Below are 6000 nucleotides of genomic sequence, written 5' to 3' on the forward strand. Positions count from 1 at the left end.
TCTAAACAAACCTTCGGGTTATAGCCCCCAGACACGTCACCCTGGAAAACAAACACGAACAAAACAAAATCAACCTCTTGAGCCTCAGGTTCTTAATACATGATGAGATTATGAGAAGACTTGGCAAAGTAATTACGTACCACAGTGGCTTGAATATAATTAATGAAATTAAGTCGTATTTGTAATTTTATTAAACGAGTGAATGTTATGTGCTCATCACAAAAGTAACATTAGCTGATATGTTAAATGAAATCTGTGACAACTCTGCTTGGAAGCAAATGTCTTTTAGCCACATGCAGCGACGTGGGTGGTAAGATATAAAGCAGAATTCGGAAAATCTTCTAGAATCCATACCAGAGAGATCCACGCTGGAGTCTTCTGTTAACAAGAACTTGTGTTTTTTATCAGGAAAATAGCTTCAGAACATCCAGTAAAACTAGTAAACAGCAGTTAAGAAGTCAGGGAGGTCTTCTACTCATCTTAAATTTACATTTCAAGTCCTTGCAAGCAATTAGTTCTATGCCCTGCATTCTTCCTACAGAACTGCAGTGTTTGCTCAAGGATTGCTGAAAATGAATCAAAATTCCTTGGAGAACTTATATTTCAGAAAAGCAATATTGAAAGATTTAGAGATGTAAAATCTATGCTTTGCTTTCTTCTGGACTTATGGTTTCTGTTCATTTTAATAAGTGATGCCTAATTTTTCTCCTAACAGTGAATTAGTTTTGTCACTCTGGCACAATCCTTCAGCAATTTCATCAAGTAACATTCATTTAACACCATCTTTCAAGGCTTAGTGATGCTTCAAATATCATATTGAAAACTGAATGTATTTAAAGAAATGACTTCGATATTTTGAATGTAATCTATATATAACATTTCATTCTCCCAAGGCGAGAAAAATGTCTACAAATTTATTGAGTTTATGTACCCTAGTAATAAAATTGGTATAATTAAGCCTTAATCATATAATTAAGTTTTAATTGGTATAATTAAGTCATTTTTACACAAATTTGAAAATCCTTGTATGAGGCATCAAAAATGTTTTTAATAGTGTTGTTTTGAAAGAATTTATTGAAGGTAATATTTGACATGTAAAATGTATTAGCCTCCCTAGACATTTAAAGTGAAAAGCAAAAATGAATGACTATTTTTTTCTATAAGGCATGTGTCTGCCTGTATTATGACTGATTAAAATTTCCAGATAAACTCAGGGCTTGTGTCAATGTTAACTTTGAGTTCAAGTATACTCAACAATGCGAGTCAGGTAATACTGCGCTCACAATTGACTATGACACACATATATGTTTGTGTTTCTCATGGCAAATTTCACTTGTATAGCAAATATTAAAATGTTGAATTCATAGAAACAGAGACTAGAGGCTGGGTGAAGAGAATATTGAAAATGAGAAGATATTGGTTAAAGGGAATAAATTTTTAGTCACAAGATCCATAAATTCTGTAGTTTAAGGCACAGGATGACTACAGTTAATAACAATATGCCTCATGCTAATAGGGAGATCTGGAGTATTGTCAGAGTGGCAGAAATAAGACAAATAAAATCCCCACAACTGTGTGGGATGATGGATGTGTCTGAATTTGCTTATGACAACCATTTTATAATATCTCTCTGTATCTCAATAGATGTTTTACTGGCAAAACACCTGACAAAATCAGATGGCAAGATTTATTTTGCTCAATGGTTTCAGAGAACATGGTCCATATGTCATGAAAGGTGCATATGAGTTCAAGATGGCTGGTGTTTCTTTCTTACAGTGGACCAGGAAGCGGGAGGCCCAGGCTACAAGCAGGGCCTGGGTTTTATTTATTTTTTTTTTAATTTTTTATTTTTTTCTTATCAGTTACATTTTATTAACTCTGTATCCCAGCTGTGTCCCGATCCCTCATTCCCTCCCAGACCCTCCCTCCCTCCCTCATCTCCACAGTGCCCCTTTCCAAGTCCACTGATAAGGGGGGACCTCCTCCCCATTCATCTGATCCTGTTTTATCAGGTATCTTCAGGACTGGCTGCAAAGCTCTCCTCTGTGGCCTAACAGGACTGCTCCTCCCTTGTGGGGTGGGGAGGCCAAAGAGCCAGTCATTGAGTTCCTGTTAGAAATAGTCCTTGTTCCCCTTACTATGGGAAACCAATTGGTTAGTGAGCTACCACAGGCTACATCTGAGCAGAGGTTCTAGGTTACATTCATACATGGTCCTTGGTTGAATGTCAGTCTCAGAAAAGACCCTGTGCCCAGATATATTTGGTCCTTGTGGAGCTCCTATCCTTTCCCCAACAGACTAACTCCCCTTCTTTCTTATGATTTCCTGTACTCTGCCAAAGGTTTGGTCATGAGTCTTTGCTTTGAAAACACTGCTAGTTAGAGTCTTACAAATGCGCTCAGTAGACTCCTGTCATATGTTCAATGCACATCCCATCTGTCTTTCTAAACGAGGATTGATCATTTTATCCCATGTCCGCTCTCTTAATTATCTTTTTTAGGTGTACAGATTTCATTATGTTTATCACATCTTATAGGTCTATATAAGTGAGTATATACCGTGTTTGTCTTTCTCCTTCTGGGATATTTCACTCAGGATGATCTTTTCTAGATCCCACCATTTGCCTGCAAATTTCATGATTTCCTCCTTTTTGATTGCTGAGTAGTATTCCATTGTGTAAAAATACCACAATTTCTGTACCCATTCCTCTGTTGATGGACATCTGGGTTGTTTCCAGGTTCTGGCTATTACAAATAAAGCTGCTACAAACATGGTTGAGCAAATATCCCTTTTGTGTACTTGAGCAAACTTTGGGTATATACCTAGCAGTGGTATAGCTGGGTCTTGAGGAAGCACTATTCCTAATTGTCTTAGAAAGCGCCAGATAGATTTCCAGAGTGGTTGTACCAGTTTACATTCCCACCAGCAGTGGAAGAGGGTTCCCCTTTCTCCACAACCTCTCCAGCATGTGTTGTCCCTTGAGTTTTTCATCTTAGGGCCTGGGTTTTAAAAGGCTAGCTCTTGGTGATCTGTTTTTGCTGTCTAGGCCCCCCTCCTAAATATACCTAATCCCTTAAAGCCTATTTCAAAAGGTGATCAAACCATGAGTTTGTGAAGGTCACTCCAAAGTCAAACAATAACTTAAAATTATACATTTTTTAGCTTATCAAATACATGTATATAGCCACACTCTATGTTAATCACTTGGGTTATCTCCCATAAGTCAAATAGTGTCGTCAAGAAAAAATGATACAACAAACATTACCTGTAACAATCAGAGAAAGAAAAAAAATCAGGAAAAAGAAATAAAGAAATGGTAAATTTCATTTTATAAAGCAAAGATTAATTATGGATGAATTAACAATTACATTTTGTAAGGAACTTTGAAAGAATACACACAAAAAACAAATGAACTGTGTTTGTTCCTTGAATATGAAAAACCTACATAAGTATGAAAAAAATTAAAATCTCAAAAAATGATGAAAACATTGTGCTCTAGAAACATTGTCCACTAAAACTGATGAAGAAAAACACACATGGAAATGTCACTACTGTGAGAAGACTGGCGAGGATTAGACTATGAAAAGCACACATTGATGGGAAAGATCGAGTGCACTGTATAAATAGCGGCTCGGATAATCAATAAATAGCTGCTTTGTTAACCATGCAACACAGTTAAGTTTTTCATAATTAAGATGAAAAGTTATATAGCTTCAGATGCAGAAAAATACTGAAAGTACACATTCTAGCAGAGCTGCAAGAAAATCAGCACTTTTTAAAAATTTCTTTCTTTCTTTTTTTTTTTTTTTTTAAGGCAGAAGTGTGAGTAAGGAGCCTGTGAGATGGTTCATAAGAGAAAGGCGCTTTTTGCCAAGCTTGATGATGGGAGTACAACCTCCAAGACCCATGAAGGGAAACATAGAAATGACTTCCCTTAAATTGTTTTCAGACATCTATATGTAAAAAAAAAAAAAAAAAAAAAAAAAAAAGCATGGTTTTCTGGCTTTACATACAGATAGAGTGGAGAGTAGAGGAACGGAGGAGGGATGTATTTTTAAAAGTATTTAAAGAAGTAATTAGTCAGGAGTCAGAACCTTTCACACACACGCTACTGGGAATGGCAAGGTGGCTCAGTGGGTAAGATTACTTGCTCATCAGCTGTGAGAACCTGATGACCTCACATCTCCAGAACCCACATAATACGCTGCTTCCGCCCATCAGCACGCCTGTGTGCAGTTCACTGGCCATTAGCCTATTCCAAGTCTAATCAGAGACTGTGTCTCAAGAGAGAGAGGCAGAGACAGACACTGCAGGACAACCTGTGTTCCACATTGGCCTGCACGTGCTCCCACACAACACACACCACACCACACTTCCAGGAAGACACACACAAAGTTATGCTTGAAGGTTATGAAAAAAAAAATCTCATTTTTATTTTCCTCCTAAGGCTACTGAAATAGTACAATGATGCCAAGAATCACCATGGTGATATTAGGAGAAAGCCAAGCAAAATTCAGACGTGGTATAGCTGAGTTAGACGATCCTTAGTGATATTAATTATCTTATTTTAATTTTTAAATACTATTTCATTTACTGTTTGAAAAGCTCATACATGTGTGCATTGTATATTGACCTTATCCATCACTTTCTACCTCTTCCCACTCTCTTTGCTATCACCGAATCACTTTCCTCTGGAGTTAATGTTTTAAAAAATATAATTATCCTTTCTATCATTATTAATGGCCCATTTGTCTAATTAGAGCTATGTGAAAGTGAGTGTGGGGCACTTACTTGGACATGGGCAGCCCACCAGCAGCCATATCCCTAAGAAATGTGCCTCTCCCTCCCCTCCCGTCGCTGCCATCAGCTGCCAAGAGCGCCTCCGCTAGAGATCCCCGCCCCCCTGTGGCCCCTGTGAGACAATGACTATTCAGGGCCATTCTAACACAGACATGATAGAAAGTGGTGGGGATTCAGCTCTCTTCTCCCCCTTAAACCTTAGAAACTTCTGGAAAGGTCTTAAGCATCTTTGCTTGCATTTGGATTGTAGACACACAGAGAAAAGCAGACTTTAGTTGGGGCTGAAGGAAGAGAGAAGGAGAGAGGGAGAGGGTTAATGGGATAAATCACTTACTTTAATTTTTAAGCATTCTATATGAATTCTTGTATTAATCCTGCAATGTGGCATCTTTGGTATTTTATCAGATTACTTTGTATTTGACAATTAATTTAAACAGGACAGCTAGACTGAATTTTTTCCCTTTTTTTCTATTAATTAATTCAATTTACATATCAGTCATAGGTCTCTCCCTCCTTTCCTCTCAGCCCCATCCACCCTCTGCATCCTCTTTCCTTCTTTTTCCGAAGAATAGGGGATCCTCCCCCCATCCAGACAGCCCAGTTCATCTATTCACATGAAGATTGAGTTCCTCTTTCTCTTCTGTAGCCTGGTAGGACAGTCCTATCAGGGGAGAGTGAACAAAAAGCGGTTAACCTAGTCCATGACAGAGATATCCCCCACTTCCCTGACTATTGGGCACACCTGAAGTCTAAGATGCATATCTGGTATTTATAAGTAGAGGACCTAGGTCCAGACCTTGCATTGTCCTTGGTTGGTGCTTCAGACTCTATAGGCCCCTCTGGGTCCTGGTTGATTGGCTCTGATGGTCCTGTTCCCACTCTTGCATCATTACCTCTGTCTATTCTATTTCCCCTTCTGATTGAGATTTATGCATCCTTCCTAGGGCCCCCCTTGTTACTTATCTTCAAGAGGTCTATACATTGCAGTATGTACTATATGACTAAAATGCACTTATAGGTGAGTAGATATCATATGTGTCTTTCTGAGTCTGTGCTACCTCAGTCGGGATGATCATTTCTAGTTCCCGAATTATTGATTTGTTTTCTCAGGGTTAAATATGACAAAGAGGGACCTCTACTAACTTGTTTGTCTTCCTTCTTCACACTGAAGAAAAAAAATATTTTGTTTTGCTTTAGGAT

The sequence above is a fragment of the Psammomys obesus genome, unplaced genomic scaffold (genome assembly GCF_907164565.1).
Source record: "Psammomys obesus unplaced genomic scaffold, mPsaObe1.curated_primary_1811, whole genome shotgun sequence".
Classification (NCBI taxonomy): Eukaryota; Metazoa; Chordata; class Mammalia; order Rodentia; family Muridae; genus Psammomys; species Psammomys obesus.